The sequence below is a fragment of the Melanotaenia boesemani genome, chromosome 21, assembly GCF_017639745.1.
Source record: "Melanotaenia boesemani isolate fMelBoe1 chromosome 21, fMelBoe1.pri, whole genome shotgun sequence".
In the NCBI taxonomy this organism is placed as follows: Eukaryota; Metazoa; Chordata; class Actinopteri; order Atheriniformes; family Melanotaeniidae; genus Melanotaenia; species Melanotaenia boesemani.
Genome location: NC_055702.1, coordinates 7,839,792 through 7,863,401, shown reverse-complemented (window position 1 = coordinate 7,863,401; position 23,610 = coordinate 7,839,792). Strand labels below are relative to the sequence as shown.

At 38.2% G+C, this 23,610-nt stretch overlaps 1 long non-coding RNA gene across 1 annotated transcript in view; it reads right to left on the bottom strand.

Moving 5' to 3' along the window:
- LOC121632691 overlaps positions 1 to 22,655 on the bottom strand; it is a 43,763-nt gene extending 21,108 nt beyond the window's left edge. Inside the window, exons 1-2 of the long non-coding RNA XR_006008953.1 lie at positions 22,589 to 22,655; positions 21,862 to 21,952 (exon numbers count right to left, since the gene is read on the bottom strand). This is a non-coding gene — a long non-coding RNA (uncharacterized LOC121632691). The remainder of the gene's footprint in view (positions 1 to 21,861; positions 21,953 to 22,588) is intronic.
- Between the last annotated feature and the right edge of the window lie 955 nt (positions 22,656 to 23,610).

The following is a 23,610-nucleotide window of genomic DNA, read 5'->3' as shown; positions in this document are numbered from 1 at the left end:
CCCAGAGACCAAAGACGGGGGGGTCATCAGGTGTTTTATCCATTTAAAAAATTGGAACACTGGAGAGGTGAAACGGCAGGAATTAAAGCATGACTTGCAAATCAGTTGGTATTCCCATCAGGAATGGCAAACAGAGTGTGGGACAAAGTCCAGTGCAGCTGAATGTATTTTGAATTCCATATTTGAGCAACTGTACAAAGTCACAGAGCAGAGAATTCATAGGAACTGGATTTCTTACTGGATGTTTACAGTTTCAGGTCTCTAACATCCACTCTGTTATCATGCAGCATGCAATTGTGAGTTCTTAGAATTCCTGGTAATGAATGAATCTGCACTGATAAAACTCAGTTTGCAGAAGCAAACACACACACACACACACATATATATATATATATATATATATATATATTGTAAAATGGGGTATATGTTGCCTAAAATAATCATAAATGTTAATTACCTAAAATAATAATAAAACTAAAGAAATCATAGTTTCAAGTATTTTTTTTACTTAATACAAGTAATAAAAAACAAACGATGACCTCAAATTATTCGCAGAGTTTGGCAGACTGCTGTTTTTGCATTAAGTTTAATTAAGTCATGAGTTGGTTTTTGTGGTAACGTGCAACCTACAGCTGAAACAAAGGCAGAAACACAGAACTTAATAACTTATAGTCCAATAGATCCGTCGGTTCCATTGTTGAGTCTCACTGCTGATGTTGGAAGAATCTCATTGCTGATTGGCTGTTGTAACGAATTATTTGCTCTGGTTAAGATTAAATTGCACAGACACATAGTTGTATCCACTCCCATCCCCCAACACAGAAATGAATTTATCTGCTCTTTTACACAGATTTTTAAAACACTTTGTGTAGTGTAAGCGTATCATTAGAAGAACCAATAATTATCTTGTCAGACAAAAAAAGAAAAATAGCAATACTTTGATTTGAATTTAATATTACTTAGATTTGTTTTCTTTTAGTGTGTCTTTACAGGAAATAGACTAAACACGATGCACATTTTGTGTTTTGCATCTTTGATTCGTTTTTTTTGTTGTGTGTGTGAGATTAGAAAGTGAATATTAGCAGAAGATGTGATGGAAATGTTTACCTCTGCAACCACATCCATCTCCACGACCCCCCACATCACGACCAGTGTCCATTATCCTGCATACCAATAAAGAGTGGGTCACTTCTGGCCAGTGATCATTCAGAACTCTCTGACCCTAACCCCTCCCTCCTGTGGGACAGAAGTCGCTGACCATCGCCTATTGTGGGCCCATTGTAATGGTCTTCAGAGTGGGACCAGATCTGTGTGGCCATCTTTCAATGATTGATGCTGGTCTGACCCCAGCGGTGACCAATCCCAAAGATCCTGGTGGACATGCAGCTACAATTAGCCTGAATTTGTCCCTTTAAATGTCCTCATCTCCCACAAAACATGAATGCATCACTGACAATGGATTCAGCGCACGGTTCTAAGTCATCAGCATTTTCATTCATTCACCATTTCTTCTGTGTTCTTCCCATCTCTTGTCCTGCTTTCAAACTGTTTCCTTCTATTTTGTCATCTTTTCTTTCTTTCTTCTTCCTCTCATCAGTCAGACTCATCATTTTTCTTCTTATTCATGTTCCTTCCTTCCCTCTCCTCCTTCTGTCCTTCAAGCTTCAACTACATCTTAATATTCCCGTTTTTTTTCTCTGTTTTGTCCTTATTTTCAGTATCCCGTTAATCCTTCCACTTCCTTCTTTTATCATTTTCCATCCTCACATTTTAATATTTTGTTCACCGTCTTCCTGTCTTGCCGTCTACTTATCTTCAACTTCCTCTTCTTAATCAGCTTGCAGTCTTTTCCTCCTGACATTTCCTGAATCTTCATGTGTTTTTTTTTCATCCTCTTCAGAATCACAGAGTATTCACACACCAACCCTCCACAATTCCTTGTGAATATACTTTATTCACATTGTCCCATCACATTGAGTGATGTGTCGCATGCTTTTACCCAGGAGAACCTCCCCAAGGGCTTTTTTGGGCGATATGTAATTTCCTTGTAATTTCCCAAAGCTCTTATCCCCTTCACCTCCCACCTGAGAAAGTCCTGAAGGAAGCTCCTCTATCACCTATCTGTTCTGTCTCCTGTCCTGGAGAGAACTGTCACCACCCCTCTCCCCAGCCACTGATGCCTTTTCTCTCACTGTTTAAAAGGGTGACAACACCTCTCTCAGGTCCTGTCGGCGGAGTAGCTCCACAGGGTGCTGCACAGCTGAGCTAACCCCATACACGGCTGTAAAGTGATGGAATAAGCCCGAGAACTGTCAACCAGCTTGTAGTTTAACTCTCCCCCACTACTCCAGTCATCTTGATTCTCTCCCTGTGGTGCTTTCAAGCACCCTGTCATACATTCTGGCACCATCATCACAGAGCACTTCAAAAAATAAACACTGGCTCTTTCCCTCTCTCTCAATCTGTTTCTTGGCAAAACCAGAGAGCATCTTACTTCATGCACAGAGGATATACTGGATAAGTTATGTAAGGGTTTAAGTGAGAATAATACTTCACAGAAACACAACTATACTTTGCGTAATTTGATTTTTTTTAAAATGAGTTAACTTTTTACCTTTAAAAAAGAATAAGTGTCATCATAAACAACAACTGAAGCATAAATAAACCCTAAAGCTGATTTCATTATTAATTCTGGATTGGTGTGAGGATATATGGAGTACCAGAGGGAAAATACATAGTCTGTTACTGGTTTAAATAAATAATAGACAGGAAAAGAAAATGGATTAATCCACATATTAAAGTGTACCGTGTAGGTTTTTTATTAGCTGATGAGATAATATAAACTTACAAATTTTGATTGCTCATGACAGCAACACTGTTTTCTGAAGCCAGTGGGGGCTCTGTTGGGATTTTGGAATTTACTGATCCTCCTTTTTATATCACATCCCACCAACAAGAGGAGGAGTAGGGGCCCGGTCCTCAAGAGCCGCACTTCTGCCGGTTTCAGACATTTCCTGGTTTCAGCACAGCTGATAAGCTGTTGGATCCATATATTTTGATTCGTTTGTGTTAGAGCAGAGAAACATCTGAGACCTGCTCTGAGACCGAACCTGTCTCTCATTGAACAAGAAGATGCATGTGCATCCAGGGAGGAGTTCTGTGTAAATATCACTGGTCTGATGTGATGCATGAGAGGATAAACCTTTGGTCCACTACAGCAATATGCCATAAAAGGTTGCAAAAAGAAATAATAAAAAATATATAAAAAATCAGAAGTGCAGCTGACAGGTGCTGAACCCAGATTTGGTTGTTTTTCTTTTCTTTTGTTTTGTTTTATAGTGTCTAGATCAAATAGTTGATTGATATTTAATTTTGATCTGTTGTTGTACGCTGTTGTTCTCCAGAAGGCAGGGTTCGCCTTCACACTGTGATCGCCTGTAATACATCCATCTCCATCAAAGCTCGTGATGGACCTCAGATTTGACGTGACAGATGGGTCTGCTGACACGTGGAGCGTGGACTATGTGCTCTCACTTGACCTTCTATTGGCTAAAAGGTCTCACCAACGCCACTCAGGCAGGTCTCTGAGGGTCTGACACATCCACTGACATCACAGATCACACATGGCACAACAAGCTGGGACTAAATAACTAAGCACACCAAAAGTATGGTCAAATTAATAATTATATAATAAAACATTTAATATTTAGTCTTACAGGATTTTAAAATAAATCCATCATTTTCAGAGGCATTTTTGGACATTTGATGTTCTGTCCAAATTTGGCATCAGACAACAAAGACTAGCATGTTGATGCATGTTGGTGTTTTATGAGTGTTTATAAATGACTGAACAACTTTAGCTATGCCTCAGATTTAAAAGTGGACTTAATTTAGAATCCATTATTTATCTCTTATCAGAGCTCTGTGATCACGGGGGTCAAAAGCCAAGTTTCCTCAGGGGTGAAAGATAGGGATTTATTGAAGAACCCTATGGCTTGGTCAACTCCTTCCTTACATAAACAGCTGGCTTGTTTATTCAAGACTCTCTGTAAACAACATTTTAATCTTGAGTTTCTTTTCCCTAATTTCTGCTTCAGCTAAATCTACACATTTATAAACCTAAACATCCCTGGTGCCCTAAAGCCAAACCTTGTGTTACTATGTGGTTAAATTTACCTTTTGCCTATGAATTATTGAATGATTGTGCTGCATTAACCCTTTAATATTTTGCTTTCCTGTTTGGAAGAGCACATTTTCAACTCACTACACTCTATCTTATCCAAAATTTGTGGAAGTTGCTTTTACCATGAAGGGTCATTCCAATGGGATTTTGACTCAAATTGCTCCAACATCATGCCATTGGCTCTCTGTGCATCTCTGACTCTGTTCCATAGGTCATGGTTTCCATGCAAATGCAGCTGTATATTGATGAGATACTTATCTTGCAAGCTGTTGAGGGTCCTAGCTGGGGTCTGCAGGGGCAGGAGGGATCGTGGCCCCATGAGGGAGAACAGAGGGCCCCATCTCACAGGTTATAGATTGAATCTTTTATCTTAAGATGCAACCAGACACACACACACATATATAAACACATTGAAGCCTGCAAACCTGTAATCACTATAGTACGTGTTAACACTTGTCTCCAAATATATAACAGCCACATGCTCCAAGTCTTGTGTCTCATTTACATTATGTCAGTTATAAAATATGTGTGATATTTTACGCAGTCTCATCAGCACATTCTTTGAGTACCTGATGCTCATGGGTGCTAGAGATATGAGATGTACATGTGAGTCATGGGTTACAGCTCTGTGAGAAGGTGGAGAGATTAGTGAAAACATGCAGGAAGGAAGGGAAAATGCTTGAACATAAGACATCCAGGGGGTCCTGACTGTTTTATGTAAATGCAAAGGGCTCAAAAGACTAAAGAATCCTTGAAAAATAAAGTGGAATCTACATAAATTTGCAAGTCTCTTACATCTAACCACACAGAACAACGGGCATCATCCGACCTTTAATGCCAAGCCACAGGGGAGTAGGGCCTTTGGTCTTTTGACACGACCTCAGCATCATTTGGGGATTCCTTTGCTGAGCAAAAATAATCAACAGGCCTTCAAATCCAATCCAACACTGGCCCAAAAATTAGGTTAGGAAGACAACAATAGGATAACAGAAATAAAGAGGCGAACAAAGAGAGGAGCGTGCATCTTTGAAAGTCTCAACTCAGTGTGACACCCTTTCTAATGATCAGCATGGCAGATGGCATGAGATAGACACACATGTGCCCTGTGTCTCTCAGGGTTGTAGCTTGGCTTCTGAATTTAATCACAGCATCATTCTTAATAACCCCTTTCTCTGTCCACTGGCATTGCATTTTGATATTGAAACAATAAACAACTTTAAATATGGTCCCACAAAACATCAGTCATTTAGCAATCACAGCTGCACAAGCGGAGATTAAAAAAGTTAGAAGTCCCAATCCTTCCTTACACTGCATTCAGAAAGTATTCATATGCCATACTTTTTTTTTTCACTATTTGTTTTGATGCAGCTTTATTCTAAAATCATTTGTTTTCTCATTATTCTACACCCAGCACCTCATAATGAGAGTACAAACAGAATGTTAAGATATAATAAAACTTTATTAATCCCACAACGGGGAAATGTGGGTGTTACGACAGCTCAACTACAGAGAAACAAATTAAAAAAGCAGATGGACAAAATATTAAATACAATTATTAAATACAAATACAATAAAAGTAAATAGATTCTAACAGTTGTCGGGATGAAAGATCTACAAAAAGTTAGTCTCTGACTGATGGAGCTGCTCAGAGTACCCACGGTCTCATGCAGAGGGTGATGGGGGTTGTCCATGATGGATGCTAGCTTTGCTAACATCCTCCTCTCACCCACCACCACAGGCTAGAGGTGACATCCCAGCACAGAGCTTGACCTCTGTACCAGTTTGTTAATCCTGCTCCAGTCCCCGTGGGTGTAACCGCTCCCCCAGCAGACCACTGCATAGAAGAGGGCAGATGCTACGATGGAATTATAAAATGTCTTTAACAGAGTCCTGCAGACAACAGTGTTGTCCACTCAGATACCAGGCTGGTTGGTGAACTGCAGTAGGTCCAGCCCTGGGCTCACCAGTGAGCGAAGGTGGTGCAGGATGGGCCTCTCCGTGGTCCTGGAGCAGGTTCCGAACAGACCTGCTGCCTTTCTGGCCTTCATCCTCTTCATCCCCTCACCTGATTGGCTGTGAGGCAGACTTTATGCTGGGCTGGGATGGAGAATGGGGCTGGCATTGTTGTGGATGCTGAGGATGTGGGGAGGCAGGGTGGTGCGAGGTGGGTACAGGTGACGATAACACTACACCGGTGGGGTGCAGGTTAATGGAAGCTGGGGCATGGGGGAGGTGGTTAATTATAGAATTTTAATTACAGAAACACTGTTGCTTCATACCGTTTCAGCTTGCTATAACTAGATTTTCAAAACTAGATTATTAATGCTATACTCTTGCTTACTGGGAACTTAAAATGACTCCCTTTATATGTGTAAACCACCTCACATCCAACATAACAAAAGAAAATTACAACACCAAACAATTTTGGAAACAGCAAATCATCCACTTAATATACCAGTAAATACTCCTATTTACCAAAGGCCTTCAGACCTTTCAGAACTAAAACTGGCTTACATGGCAAAGACTGAACAGGACAAGATGTTTTAGCTTCTCCTCTTTTTGGGTTAACTTTCCTGAGTACTTGGCATGAGGAGCGCCTTCTTAACAATATGGCCGACTCAGATGTGGACAGGGTTGGATTGGCAGCAAAAGTGGTAGCAGCTAAAAAAAAATGTTATATCAGTTGAGCAGAGGAAGAACACTGAGCTAAACAATTAAATGACTGAAATGATCTACTGAAGCACAGTGAGAGGTTAGTACACTGGTATGTTTCAGCAGCAGTGCTCCTGTCCTAATGTCATGATGAAAATTACATTGCAAATGAAAGAAGAAGCATATGACTATGATAGGCTTTTAAAATGTTTTTCCCACTGATGATATGCCTTGACATGTCAAAATGCAGTAGAGTAGATGCACATACTGGGCCATAAATCGATTTTACCCATTAATTTGAATTTGCCGTTTATGACATTTTTGTGAAAATCTGGATCCTCCCCTTAACTCTGTCTTTGGTCTTCCAAGTAAGCTCCACAGGCTCAGCCTTTTCCCTGTCCTTATCCCACAGACACACACACAAAATAAAACAAAACAGCTAGTAAAGAAAAGAGTATTCCCAAAAAACTTCAGAGGTTGCTAAACTAGTTATCAAAGGTGGCAAGTTTGCTCTTATACTTTTTGTGTGTGTGTGTGTGTGTGTGTATGTAAATGGGCCCTTTCTTTATAACAGTGGTAACACAACATTCTGGAAAGAAAATTGTATTGTGAGTATGAGAAAAGTACTTATACATAACTGAACTAATTATTCTATAAAATAACTTAGTGTGTATGAGTAAATAACTACTATTAGTTACACTGGATCCCAGCAGACGCTATCTCCTCAACATCCTCTTCCTCCAGGATATTAGGTGAGGGGACACACATTGTATGTGTTAAAAAAGGATTTGTTGGGGTTTAAAGCTAGATATAGAAATACCACTGATCTTTACTATGTAGAAACTTTTAATCAAGATTATATATATATATATACACACATATATATATGCACATATATATATATATATGCACATATATATATATATATACACATATACATATACACACACACACACTTTACTGTTCTAAAAGATTTCTGTATTCATAATCCTCTGAGTGTTTTTCTACAGTGGGATTGAACCTAAATAAAACTCAGGTTTTATTCTATTTCTTTTGAAAATCCTGCCTGAGATGTTCTGTAAGTTGAGGTACCAGTTTGAACTTTTAGTTGACTAATTCACTAACAGATTTTTTTGCCTGCATTTTATAGATTATAGTAGCCTATAAATACAAAAAAATAGGATTACTTCTTACTGATGGCTGTATAGCTATCGCTATTACTAATAAAAGTCCTGAAACCTTAAAATGATCTAATTAAACATGTTTGTTTGGATCCCGAAACAATTGTATGTTTAAAAGTGTACTTGTTTGTCTTTTTCAAGGTTAAATCCTGCTGTCTATATGTGAGAAAAAATGCATAAAAAAGGATAAAACCCCTGCTGTAAAAAGTTGGAGTAAATGTGAAAAGAGTAGGAGGAATGTCTTTAAATGGAGGGAAGTGTGAGAAAGAAGAAGATTCTGTGGACAGTGGATACACCAAACCAGAAGCCAGACCCTGCACCTGTCCCTTCTCTGCTGGTGTCCTTCTGCCACCAAGAAAACAGCAGACGGTTCCTGGGAAGCATGGGGGGTAAAGCCTGCCAAACTCCCACAAAATCCCACCTCCATTACACTACACACACACACACACACACACACACACACACACACACACTGAGTGGCAGCTCCGTCTGGGTCAACAGTCCACTCCCCCACATTCCAACAGTGAGACAGATATGGGGGTGTCATCTCACCTGGTTTTGGATGTGTTCCACAGCTAAGGACAGCAGGGGAGCAGAGCGGCTGTCCACAATATTTGTTAAGCTGTTTGTGGTATCATCAATGTCTTAATTTACCCCAGTGTTTGCAGAGCCTTGAAATCAAGTCAAGGTTCAAACTGAGCCCCTCAAAGCGGTTCTCAAATTAAACTACCAAAAAAAAAAGTCTTGAATAATGATAAACAATGATTATAACTAACCCTGTTACTTTAAGAAAATATTGGTTTAACTGTATTTAAAGAATATATTAAGATAGCTGACAAAAGAATTAGCTGCATTAATTAGTCACATCATTAAAAGAACTAATGGGGGAAATTAGTGATATTGATTATCTCATTACAATGCTACCCATCAGGGAGTGGGATTTATTAACCCATTAAGCCTGGGTGCAACATATGCATGTAATCTCCCCATTAGACCCGAGGCCAGTTACATACAGCCATGTGTGGTTTCATGACTAAACTTGTTGTTAAACATAAAAGGCAGAAATATGTACATATATATATTTGTTTTGCCAGATTTATACAGCCACACATACATGTGCCTCTCTTTCATAATCATTCTGAGACTGTACGCTTCTCATTTCCATTCTCGCTATTAATGGATGTGGGATTTCCTCTAATTAGTCATTAACATAAAAAAAAAAAAAGAAATATGGTCATGGACAAAAACTGAAACACTAATTCTACGAAATGTTGCACTAACATAGCCATCAGCAGAAGCAGAGAATCAAGATGGAAAGATGAAGCACATCATCTTGCATTAATCCAAAATTTATTATATTTTAAAAAACTAATCAACTAAACCTGAAACTCATTGTTCTGGTAAAATTAATTTATCTATATATTTATCTATATTAAATTCTTTTGATTTTTTCCCCATTTTCAATACATTCATAAATATCAGATTGCGTATAAAAAAGTAACTATGGTTTTCTTTGTCTAGGTAGCGACAATTCAATCATGTTTGGCCGTGTTCTCCTGACCAAGAGCAAAGTAAATTTACTGTTAATGGTTTTCAGAAGGATTCCTGAGCCTGGGTGTCCATTTAATCCCTCAAAAGGCATTTCCAAATAATGAATAATAATCATTTTTTGTAGAAAACCTTTGGTCAGAACAAATTAAGCAGCAACAGTTTAACTTAAAATACACTACAGAAATTTGGCAGATTTTCTCAGTGACAGGCCCCCTGACAACAGTAATTCAGCTTCCTACCTCTACTCTGAGCTCTCTGTAGCCATTAAAAGTCAATCTGATGTTGACTCTTGCTCTTTCCTATTCTCCCTTTTTTTCCTTGCTTCCTTCATAATGTCCTCTTGCGTTTCTTTGCTGAATCAGCCACGGTGCCAAAACCAGCATGTTGCTATCCAGTTGCTAGGTAAGAAAGGTAGAATAGATAAGAAAGTTACATGGTGCTATTCTAAAGTGTCAGAAGTAGGATAGAGGAAGCAAAAAGACTAATAAGACCCAAAAGGCAAGAGGACTGATGTTCCAAGTATGCAGTGTTTGGTAACCAGTATTTAGACAATAGCTGTGCAGGTGTTGCTGATGTGCAATGGGAAGCAAAGTCCTTTCAGATTGTTACATCCCACAACAGAGCTGCCTTACCATACATTGCTGAAAACCTTGATGCAGGTTATGACTACTCAAGACAAAGTGGGCAAGTGTAGTGTTGTCACTACAGGAGGGCCAGTACCCCCATTTACTTCACTTTTATGATGAATAGGAGTCTTCAATACACACAACGGTGTTTAGAGACGCTGTTGCTAAAGCTCTCTGACCTCCTTTGTATTGCTGACACAAGAGGTTGTAGGTTCCTGCTCAGGATGCATTTAGAAAGCATATTAACAGATGCATGTAAGTGTGACAGTATTTCTGTAGTAATCTAAACATCAACATGTTTTCAACCTCTTCATTAGTTACCATACATTTTTAACATAAAAAAAAAAAAACATTGATGTCTGTCAGAAGACCCTCCCAACTGCTTTATGCACACTTTTTCCTCCAGGTACATGTCAGCATAAGGTTTTTGCCATTTAGTTTCCATTTGATGGTAGCTGCTGCTGTTAAGGTGAAGAAAACATATGTGCATTTTTCTTACATCATACACAGTTTACTACCTGATAAGATCTATGGCAGTCAGACATTTAACCCATTCATCCTCACATTCTAGTTTCAAAGACACTATGAAGCTAGTGCTGAAATGACTGGATGGTTGTCATGGCACTGCACTGGGATCTTCTCTATAGCACAGGTTTCTGTATTAGACACACACACACCTCTCATCCAGTTCCCAACCCCCAATTTACAAGCACAAGCACTCCCAAGTTCCTCATCTTGTCAAACTGAGCTTTTACAGTGGCTTGGTGATGCTAGTGCCCGAGTATCTACTCAGCTTTCAGAGTACAGACCAAACCCTGCTCCTTAGTTTCGACTAACAAACGTAGAATTCAGCTTAAAAGCTGACTGACTACAGAATATTTGCTTTTGCATGTATTGATCCATTTATTTATTTACTCTAAGTCGATTCCTCCTCTCACTTCTCTTTTCTTTCTCTCATCTGCTCCTGGAACAAGCATGCAGGGATCTCTCGCCCACTTTAAAAATTCATGAGTGTTCGGGCTACTGCTGTAATCCTGACTGACACTAAAAGTCTGTCTAGATTTAGTGTCATAAAATTTTCATCCGTAAATGTACAGTTGAGCTCTGTCTTTCGCCTTCCTCTCCTCTCTCTGAAGGGGTACTTTTGCTTTTACTGAGTCTTTTTCCTGGCAGGCTTGCAGGGTTACCCTCCTCTTACACACATGCTCACTAGTATGAATCTAAACATATACAGGCATGGACAAAGGTAACACACTTCCATGCATGTTTGCAGACCAAGTGCATAAATAGAGTCAGACAGAGGGAGAGAGAAAGCATTTACTGGCATGCTGCTCTGTCTTGATGGGGCTATTTACTGTGTTACATCTGAACTCATTTGTTCATCCCAGCAGCAGCTAAGGAGAAGTCGAGACCCCATGAGTACAAAGTGACTTAAAACCTGAAGGTTGCATTGCCTGACAAAATTATTCACATTTATTTTTATTCTACCTCTATTGCTAGGCAGATTTTTTTTATCTGAATTTGTATCCAAAATAGCTGATTATATTGGGAGTTTTTATATACGTTTTGGTTTCTCAGAGAGCATACTGACTTGTACTGGAAAGATTTAGAGTGATTTGGTTTTTAAAATCCATATTACTTGAATTTAATGTTGGACATAAAAGAACATCTTAAAATTATATATTGTACATGCAGACTACATGCTTACTGGGACTATGCTACCAGGAGGCTCATGTAAATATAAAGATAAAGATTTATTATTATTATTATTATGTATGTCTTCAGACCTTGACCCTTATCTTTTCATCTCGTCTCTTGTGTCCAACATGTTGGGTTAGAGAACAAACTTAAATCACATGTTCTTAAGCACACAATGTACATTTTTAGAACAACAGATCATGTTTGCCATAGTGTGACCTCTCACTGCTGGTGTGTAGGTGGTGAAACAACTATAAACACATAACATTCAGATGTGTGCAGACTGGAACATTCTGGGCAGTGTGGACTGTATGTAATCAAGTTACATTAACTTTGAGTTTCATGTTGAACTTGTGAGATCTGCCACGTCGCCGAGACAACTTTCTTTTGCTGAAAACACAATTTTTATGGTGAAGCATCATCAAGGTCTCAAATAACAAGTTTTGCCCAACTTGAAAACAGGCACTTGTGCTAATGTCAGTTCAGAGCTGGTTCAGCTTTCAAACTTTGAGTCAATTTTCACAGGCCAAAGAGCCACCATGGAGCCATGTAAACACGTCACTGGAAACATCTGGTTCAGAACAGAGCATGTCATTTGAACTTCCCCCTAGTGTACGCCAAACATCTGTAGAGGACAAGAGTGTAGAGTGATAGTTTGACCACTCTACAGAGAGTGTCTCACTTTCCCAGCAAACGGATGTCTCAGTATTGATGGTGTTTAGAGACGCTGTTGCTAAAGCTCTCTGACCTCGTTTGTATTGCTGACAAGGATTTCTATATACTGATGGAAACAGAATTTAATAGCTGGCTACATCCCTCCATATTTACAGTGAAACTGAAAATCACTCATGACTCCACAAGCGTCAACAAAACTCTAAAACCTCTTGATTCACAAAAGATTCAACTGGCATAATTTTCCATATGCAAGAAAATCTCTTGAAGTTTGTTGAAGTAAATCAAGAAAATTCAAGCTGTCACCATAGTAACATGTTACTATGGTGACATCAAGTGGTTGACGTCCTGTTCAGTTATATCAAGGTTGTGAGTTTGAGGACATTTTGGAAATTGTTCCAGTCTTTTACTGCTGCAAAACTGAAGGTTGTGTGGGAACAATGAACTTGATGTATTCATGTAACCTAGTGCAGAATGTATTGTGGGAAAGATAAAAGATAAAAGATTAAAAAAAAAAAAAAAAAAAAGACACGACAGAAAGGGTGGTGTCGTGCCTAGGATGGTCTCATAGACAAAGTGAAACCTGTGATGGAGCCACTGGTCATAATAATAATAATAATACATTATAAATATATCTTAAAATCTTCAGACAAGTGATACTTTATTCCTTTACAAGATAATATGTTTGTTTCTGAGAAAAATAAAACTGACCACTGAAAGGAAGAAATTAAAACAATTTTATAAGTTAGTCCTTCAGATTTTATTCTGGACTATTAACTTTGCAGCTGCATTTATAAAGAGCCTCTCTTAAAATAACTGCTCTGGCATCTTGAAAATGTTACTAAAACATTCACTTTATATTATGTTTAAAGCAATGACTTAATGTACAGTTCACGTTTTAGACCCCGTGTACAGAGACAGTAACTTTATGATCCAGCCAGTCCAGGTTCTTGCCCTGACCTGTGGCTCTTTGCCCCCTCTCTCTCTCTCTCTTTGACCCCTTTCCTGTCAAGTGACTTTCACGTACAGATTAGAAGTCATTTAAAAGTAGTTCTGGAAAGGAAAATATGACTTACCAAAGCTACTTTATCAAATCAAAACCAACAGTAATCAGCTATTTTTTCCAGGGTTTTCTTCACTGACCTGAGAAAAACAAAAAGGGCTACTTGACAGTACTTAATAATAGAGTAAAAGCACCACTGCTGAAATACAACTGACTGTTTCCATGGTTGCAGTATTTTACCCTTAACTTCTAATGTAACCGTGCTGTTGCTGCTGTCTTGGCTGAAACATCCATAAATGTGATCCTTGACTTTCCCTGGTTAAATTAAGATAACAAAAATAATCTGCTTTCGCCTCACAATAAAACCATTAAACTGGATGTTTTTGAAGGTACCTTCTCTACAGACAAGCAACTGTAAACACTGCAAGCAAACACAGGTAGAACAAATAGCAAGAACTAACAGAAAGCAGAATTCATGCAAGGAAATTGCACAACACTTTGGGGCATTACAGGACATGAGCAATGAGCTTTTACAATAATTAATTGTGGTTTAAGAGACTGATCTGTTCTCGTAGAGCTACTCACACTCCTACACCAGGGTTACACCAAAACAGAGCAACTCTTTTTCAAAGTCCTCTAAAGGAATGCTTGTTGAACAATCTTGTCTATTGCTGGAGGGAGGGAAAATCCCTCACAAAGCTAGTCTTTCACACACACACACAGCCTCAAACCAGCCATTTAAACAAGAAAGGAGGTGTAAAAAAAAAAAAAAAAAAAAAAAAAAAGAAGTGTTGCTTATGGAGTTTGTACATTATTCACCCAGACTGTTTTTTTTTTTTTTTTGTTTTGTTTTGTTTTTTTTTCCCCCTCACAGGGAAAAAATACTTCACATCATTCCATTAAACATCATGTACTTGGTGGTTTTAATAAGTATTAACTTGATAAGATGCTTGGTCTTTAGCTCCTCACCTTATCCTTTCTTTCCAGTTAGAATGAACCCGAGTTGGGGAATGGCTTGATAAACTTTCAGCACTGACTGACAGCCATTCACCGCCGGTAAGTGCTTCTATATTAAAAGTTGTCTTATCAGACAGAGTGAAATGCCCTTTAATTGGCTGCTCGAGTAATTTTACTTTTCAATACCCACCTGTATCAAAATTGGACCAGCCGAAGAAAATAGATGAGATAAAAATGATTGCCCTGCGATGGCAATAATTCTTTCTAATTACCGTCCACCTCTACAAGCCCTACTTCCATCTTCCTCTCCACCTGCTGTCTTTCACCCCACTTTTGCATGTTTCAAGAGGGATAAGTCAACTTGAAGAGAGCAGTGACCACAGAGTGGAAAAGCACCACTCACACTAATGGATAGAATATGATAGTAAGTGAAGAGAGTTTGTAGAGAGTCCTCTTGACTCTCAACCCCATTTCCAATTCTTCTTTTTTGCACTTTTAATGCCATCGTTTTCCATTTTTTTGCACTTCTGAAACTGTGCTTCTCTCTAGAAGGAAAAAAGGGGAAAAAAAAAATCAAAAAGCACCTCTACATGCCATCTCAACACCCTTGTAAACTCGATGCACTCTGGCTGATGTAAAATATGCATGTCAACAGCTCTGCTGATTGGTAATCTCCCTCACAGCCTTTTTTAATATTAAAAAAAAAAAGATTCAATTTATAGTCTGAGCTTAAGGACATCTTAAAACATGAATAAAAACTTGACCCACCCTTTTTCTGTATATAACACCCTTCACCTTTGTAGTGCTGCTGGAGGACAACTGAATAAAAGTTGTTATATCATCAGTCTGGCTGTTTGTTTTTATTTGCTCTTATTAAAAAAGGACATGCTTTTTGGTTAGCATGCTCTCCTCTGTGTCCTTTGCAAATTTGCCCCTGGACTATCAATTATAAATTTCATTTTTATGGCACGCATGCTTACTCTCTTCAGTTCCAGCTCTCACTTCTTTATTTACACGATTCCATCTAGTATAAATTTGATCATTTTTCAGAGATCTTAAAAACAGCACATTAAAATTTTATACAGCTGCTAAAAATGCGACTAGCACCACATTTACAACACATGACCTGCTTTCTGTTGGGAAAAGTGCATGACTCTGGTGGTTGAGTATCAAAACTCAGAAATGCATTGCTGAAGGCACTGGAAGTGAAAAACCTTCCAAAATCTTTTTCTTTTTTTTTTTTTTAAATGGACAAAGTATTGCTATAATTCAATGACTTCTTTTGTAATTGCCAAAATGTACTGGGCCTCTCGAAAAAGCTAAGAAGCAGATGCCACGGTGGCTTTAACATGCCAGATGCCACATATTCATAAGTCACAATAACTGGCAGATTTACACCTTTAAAAGACAATGTAAACACATTTTGCAAGACTGAACCGATGCTGATGTTTAATTCCTTTTTGTATGTCCTGATCAACATGTTGGATGTGGACATCCACATTATTATTACAGATTTAAAATCCACAGGTTAGTCTGCTCAGTTTGCATGATCCATACAAGTTGGAAAAAGGCTGCTTTGTGTCAGTAACAAGAGATGTTCTTGATTTTTATTGCAGAAAAACAACATTTATTCTTCTGTATCATTTTTATTAAAAAAAAAAAAAAGATGTGACTTACTTACAAAGTTAAGTTATTGTTATCTTGGTACGTGTGTTGTCAAGTACACTTGTGATTTGCACAAAAATCTTGGGTAATAATGTGATCACCATTTTTCCAGATAAAGGTCTACTTAACCTCTCGCCTGCTAATTGCTAAGATAGGCTTCAGCTTCTCTGAGACCATGAAATGAACTAAGCAGCATAGAAAACGGATAGATGGATCGTTTACTTGTTAACTTCTTTAACAAATTACAGAGAAAGAAAGCAGGAAATAAACTGTAGTCACACTAGACAAATTCTATCTTTCCATCCTGTGTGACTGGAAACTATTCACACACAGTAAATAGGGTAAATCTTTAAAAATAAAAAAATTGCTTCACTTTGAGGGTGCTTTCAAAGCTGTAGCTTAAATTGTTCCAAACCATAGATGCACTGTTACCTTGTTAGCTCTGGTCTAGTTCATGTTCACCAGTTTTCCACAAACAAACCAAATTCTACAAACATCAAACACTACGAATTATGCCAAAGAATGAGACTTGCACTTAAGTTAGTGTGAGAACTGATTTATGGGGAGTTTTCATGCATTATTACCACTAAATGATCCCAAATGAAAACAAATTATGAGTAAAGCTTTTCCAAACAGATTAGGTGTGAAAATTCTAGGGTAGGAGTTTTCCAATCCAGTCTCTGTTTCAAATGAAAGACGTCAGGGCTCCTTGGAGTCGCAAATCGATGAAGCTTTTACTCCCAATGTTTTATCTGCCAGGTTAAATTAAAAAGGAATATTTCTACATCACTGGTGGCCTGTCCAGGGTGTACCCTGCCTCTCACCTGCTAAACGCTGGGTTAGGCTCCAGCTTCTCCATGACCCTTAATGGACGAAGTGGTATAGATAATGGATGGATGGATATTTCTACATCATTACACACAGGGACGACATGATGAGGCAGTGTACTTCAAGCAAAACAAAGTTAGCACCTAAACCTGAAAATACTATTAGTGGAAATTGAAAATGAGTAAAAAAAAAAAAAAAAAAAAAAAATCAATTCCCAAATATGGTTTCAATCTCAAATCATCATGCAGCAGGATTTCCTGCCATCCCTCAAACCTGCCTATGCAGACATTGCTGATTGGTCAAACATTAAAAAAAAGGAATAAAATGGGAGTTTTTGCTATCTGAGTTTAATATTCCAGCAGTCAGTGAATTATAGCACAAAGCAATGAGCAGGTCAGATCAGAAATACTTTATTAATCCCTTGCAGGGAAATTCATGTAAAATATATGCAGATATGTCAAACACCACCAGCTGTGACAATGCTGCTGCATTTAATGCTTTAAAGATGAAAATAAGTTGGTTATTACCTAAATGAGTTGCATACTGCGCTTTATAATAGGGTTTTGTATTTTTTAGACTTTTTTCCAGTGGATTAGCACATATTTGACTGCCTACTTGAAAATTTAATTGCAGCAGTAAAAGCAAAGTTAAAATTACTTCTGTGGCTTGTTTGTAGATTTGTGAAGAATGTCAGAACCCTTCATTTTATAGTTGGTACTATGATCTCCTTGTGAAACTTGTCAAAAGCACAAGAAAAACAAAGAATGTTGCAAGTAGTATCCTTTACTTTAGGTAAAGGTTTGCTGACCTTCAAACTTCTACAAACTTTTCAAAATCAGCTGTCAGTTGCTTCTCAGGACATTTCTGAATTAAGTTTTTATTATTTTTTTTTTTTTAACCAAAGAAACTAAATAATTTCCCTGCCGGTTCCTTCTATGTTGAAGCTGTCACAAGCACATGATTCTATGCTCTATGATGCAGTAACCATCAAATGCACAAACCCCAACTGATTTTCTTTTGTGCTTGAAAAAGTGTGAGGAAGCCATTGCCCTGAAGATTTAAAAAAAATGAACGTTTGAACTATGCTTCAAAACTGGAGTGGGTAACTTTGGTCTAATGAACTATACATGACTCTCTTCGTTTGATCAGAGTGGTAACTAATGATACAGTGGAAGGAGGGATGGCCTTTTTCTGTGTACGCTGTATAGCCTGAAATTCATGCCTTCAGTGTTTCTGAGCGGATGGAAATGGATGGAAGATTGGGGGAAATAAAATGGATCCCATAATGAAGTGTAAGCTTGTTTCAAATTACTTGATGATGGTAAGTTGTGCATATGATTGATGGAGCCAAAAAAAGACATTTTAGTATTCAGCAGCTTTAATCAGCAGTCACATGGTGAATAAAAAAGCCAGGACTCAGAATGGTTGAGAGGCTGTTCAATAACTTGAGCTATAATGGGTTCATTTATTCCAGTGTTCATGTTGCCAAAAGTTACACCCTGATTGTGTGTGTGTACGCACATTTGTACTTGTTATTCCTACTCGATGGGGACAAAAAACGTACACACACATATAAGGGTCTCAGGGCCTCCGTTTGTGGAAAATTGTGCTCAGTGGGTAATCTCAGCAGATAGATGTCAGCCCCTTATTAAAGAGGATGTCCACTAGCCCCCGAGGCTGGGAGACGGCTATGAATAATTTTTAATACATGAATGTACCGACCCTAAAAATGTAAGTGATGTTGAACCGCTGCGGTGATGCAGGCAATTGATGCAATACTCAAAAAAGAAAGGGGAAAACATACAGGAAAAATTGCAGCAGCCTGTGACATCTTCATTTTTCTCTCACTGACCATCACACACACACAGCAACACTGCTACCACGTCTGCTTTGCCCATACATCTGAGGAAAACCCCAAATGGGGCCCATTTTCATGCCAGGACTGAGAGTGCATGGCAGCTATGGATTTTCCACAACCTTCATCAGTAAACCACGTCAAACAACTCCACCACCTAAGAATTCTGGGCTGGGCCCCTGTCATCAGGGCTTGATTGGGGTTTTGAGTGGGCTGATGATCATGGACCAGCAGAAGGAAGTGGCAGGGTAATAGTTTCCAGACTAATGTGGTAGCCACGGAGTGTGAAAGCATTTTGAATGAGATAGAACATTAAAAAAAAATTAAATGTAGTGCTGTTCTCCCTGATGTAGTTGCAGTGACACTGCATTGCTGGCCCATAAAAATATACAAACGTACACACTTGCATGCTGCACATATACTGAAATACAGAATACCTTGAAATTTGCTTTGCATTAAAGACCAACAAATTAACACCTTATTCATTCAGTCTGCTTCAGAATCTTCCTCTCCAAAACATCAAGATGTTAACAGCTGGGCAAAGGCCTCTGCTGATAGACTGTGAGGTATTGCTTCATCTATCATTGAATGTTTTAGCCATTAAAAAGCCCAATTTCCACCCAGTCTTAATAATCACACGTTAGATAGAATAATGATGCTCACTTAGACTTGCAAGCTAGTCAGAATTGTTTCCTTATTTTCGATCAGACAGAAAATTGAAGCCATCCATCTGTGGAGACGGAAGCTTCCAGCAGGGACAGACCACTTGTCCCTGGCTCCTCATCCATGTGCATTATTGATGACCATCAGTCGGCATGTGTCTGACCACATTTCAGTGTCTCCACAGGGGGGTTATGCAGCAATCAAAATACACACACACAGCACTGCCTACACCTTGATCACACCCTCCCATGCAGTGCATCATGAAGTGTGCATCAGCACATTGCAACTGGCACTCACAAGTGGTGTGTTTATGAAAACAAACAAGCACAAGAGAGGTGATGTACACATTGACTAGTTTTCTGACATGTTCTGCATGTGATTTAAGCAAATTCCTTATATTTTGGCAATTATTAATCAACACATATCTCCATCTTATCCCTTCATGCAAATATATGCAAGTGAATATGACGAGACTGCATAATTAATATGTTTCATTTCTACTTCTCAGCTAATCCTAACCTTACATTTTTGTTTTTCCTAATGAAATAATTTGTCTTGTCTAATCCACAGGCTCCCTGTTGCATTTTCAAACAGTAGCTATAATCATACAAAATAAAGTGACATGCAGTCTGCAAATCTGTGTGTACCAGGGCATGCGTGAACCTCTGGCACACTATGTATTTCATACTGAAGAGCAGAATGTCAGAAAAAATGTGAAATTGGAATTATTGGAATTCAGTAATTAGTGCTCACATGGTTTTGTTTTTGTTTTTTTTTTTTTGTTTTTTTAAGTGACAGCTTCTTCTCTATAATTAAAAGCTGTTAACATCACATTTCTGGCACAATGTCTTGAAAATAAGAAGATGGAGACAAGTGTTTTCAGTGTGTTTGTGGGCTCCAATTGCCCTACAGTTACATCATGAATTACGCCTGAGAGATATTTCTCAATTGTTAAATCTCAATTTCCTTAAGCCCAATGTGACCAATTAACAGTCCAAAGAGCCAAAAGCACTAACTTAACTACAACACTGAACAGAAACTAGCTCTTTTTCACTAAAACACCAAAGAAATGATACTTGTGACTGTACTGGTTTATGTTCTCAGCTGTAATTAGCAAGAAAACACATGAAATGTAACTAGAGGCTTCCCATTGTAGGGCTAATAACTATGTATATTTCTTTCTAAATCTACACTCTACTAGATAGCAGCTTATATCACTAGTATCTCTTTGGGCAATGGCTTCCTCAAACTTGCCCCTCAGACAATAATGCATGTGCAATGAATAACAATGTCTTATCAGATATTAATTTACCTGTTCAAGCTACAGCCACTAATGGCTTTCAAAATCCAGTCACTGTCTACCTCCAGAGTGGCTAAGTCACCATTTTTCCTGACAGAGTTACCTGGGTAACCATTTTAGTATTCACATGGCCAGTTCTTTATGTTTAGCGGTTAACAAAAATTCAAGCTAAGCCAGTCAGTGGTACAATATAACACTGTGCTACAAAGGAGGGGGGGGCATGTACAATCATTTGCATGGGTGTTTTATAACCACATTGTAGAGATGCAGCACAGGCAGTGTGCATGTATTATGTATTTACTCGCAACTTATGGACTTGTGTAGCAGACACAAATGGGGTAGCAGCCATAAAAATGTTTTAAAAACAAATAAACTGTAAGAAAATAAAGGCTTTCTTGATGCAAAGGAGGTGGGGAAAAAAATAAAAGGACTTTAAAAAACCCAAAACAAACAGAAAAGTCATGAACCAAGCAATACCAATTGCATTAAGCAGCTTGCAGCTTCCGGCATAAAGACATTATGAACCTAAAATTACTTAACATGAACAGAAGGTGAGCAGAAGGGAACCTTTACACATGTAAATCTCACCATATTCCTGTCATAAGTCATGCAATGATGGAACAAGCAAAGATCATCAACCAAAGATGAGACATTTGTAGGAAGGAGAGAAAATGATCATATAACATGTATAACAGCTTGTCAGTCTGTTTTTCTTTGATTTCAAATCTACAATCTTCAATCAGAGGGGTTATAGCTAATAAAACAAACTGAGTATTAAATATGATCATAGTTTGCTTTATGCAGACTGCCCAATTCCAATAAATCATATATGAAAGGGCATAAACAAGAAGCTCAAAAAGAGGACAAGACTAAACTGGATTAAGGTAACAGAGGTGAAGTTTAACTGACTGATGTAAGAAATCCAATCATGGGCTTCAAAGCAGCCACCTTTGTTTAGCTGCCCATTACTCCCATGTAAACCAGCCTGTGCCTCTTCTGAGGTGAAGTGGCTGATGTCCTTTTATACCTGCGGTGAGAAGATAGATTCCCTCTTGATCCCCACGTTTCCTCTCACTGAAACATCTCTGGGGCTCAGCCTGTCGCAGCATGTCTGATATCTGTAAGATAAAGGTGAAAACAGTGGATGGGGAGGACTGGGTGAGGGGAGGGGATCCAATTAATCCACAGATCCCACAGGGCTATGTTTGGCATGTGGCAAGAGTTATTATTCTATGAAAAATAAAACTATGTTGTGAGTGTTAAAGGCATAATAGAGCATAAAGTCTAAATTGATATCTGGATTTAGACACAGCAGAGAAATTCTTGTAAAAACTGAGGTAAATATATTTGCAGGGAAAGAGTAGGTCACTTTTGGATATCTTCTGTGGTTCTGTTTACTGTGGGGAATTCCACTGAGACGCACAGCCTTTTCAGAAGCACAGTTTCCTCCTTTATTTTCAGTTCTTCTTAATTCCACTGACACCTCTAAATTTACTGCAAGCCATTTCTATTTTTCTCTCTGTGTCATTTTTGTGTCTGACCAGAACCAGTACACACAATGAATGATAAAAAAAGGAATTACCAATTTAAAATGTATTGAAAGAAGAGTATGCCACAGACTAGGAATCCTAACTTTGTTTTAAAAGTAGTTTAACCTAAATATATCAATGCGGGAACTAATTTAACTTTTCTGAGACTTAATATCACTGAGATTTCTTCTTCCAAAACACAACAGAATGGCTGCTGTTACTCACAAATTTCAAAAGAGAAGTAGCTTTAAACCAGGGTTACTCAATTTGCTCGTACAGGGGACGAAATCCAGCAGGTTTTCAATGTATTCCTGCTTCAACACACCTGAGTCAAATTAAACGGATCTACCAGCCTTTCAAGTTCTGCAATTACTCCTTAATTTGAGTCAGGTGTGATGGAGCAGGGATATATGGAAAACATAGGACCGGTTTAAGTAGCCCTGCTTTAAACACTATTGAAGAGGGGTATGCTTTTTTTCACAATGTCCAGTGTTTTCCCACTATTGTATTAAGAGTGCTGCCCCCAACACTCCTGCCAACAAATAAAAAAAGCATGTGTCATAAAATATGTCACATCAGTGACCTAAAAACCAGACAAATATCTGTGTTTTTTAAATTCTCTCAGGGTGGTGAAGATGGAAACACTTGAGAACTACATGCCCATCATGGGAACGTACACAGCTAAATGGAATCTACCCTTCCTTGAAGTAATTTCTGAGGCGTATTACGGCTTTAGAAACCTAAAAAAAAAAAAAACAAGATCAATTTCAACAAATTATCTGAGATCTTTAAGAAAAAAGAGACTCCTCTGAGTCTTTAAATGCTTCACCAGGACATTTCAAAAGTTTAACTTTTTCTGTCCTCTGTCTTTTCACATGGCATTTCAGTCATTTATGAAAAATTTATTTGCAATAAAGTTTAAAAATGTGATACGAGTGCACAGCTGAGTATAATGGTCACATGTTGTCTGAATTATTTTATCACTGTCACGTGACATTGTTCCAGAAAAATGGAGACTAAACTGAGGGCTGCTGTGGGCTAAACTCAGGGTTTCCTGCTTCTAAAACATTTCTCTCCGCCACAGTCCATTTACCATTTTAGATATTTGGTTCAGTTTTTTTGTGTTTTTAGAAAAGATTTTAAAAAAATTACTGTGAAAAAATGACTATGTATAAAACTTGCAGTGATGAGTCAAAATAAACCAATAAAAATATAGCAAGCAAGCAGCTGAAATACTGGTTATTTTT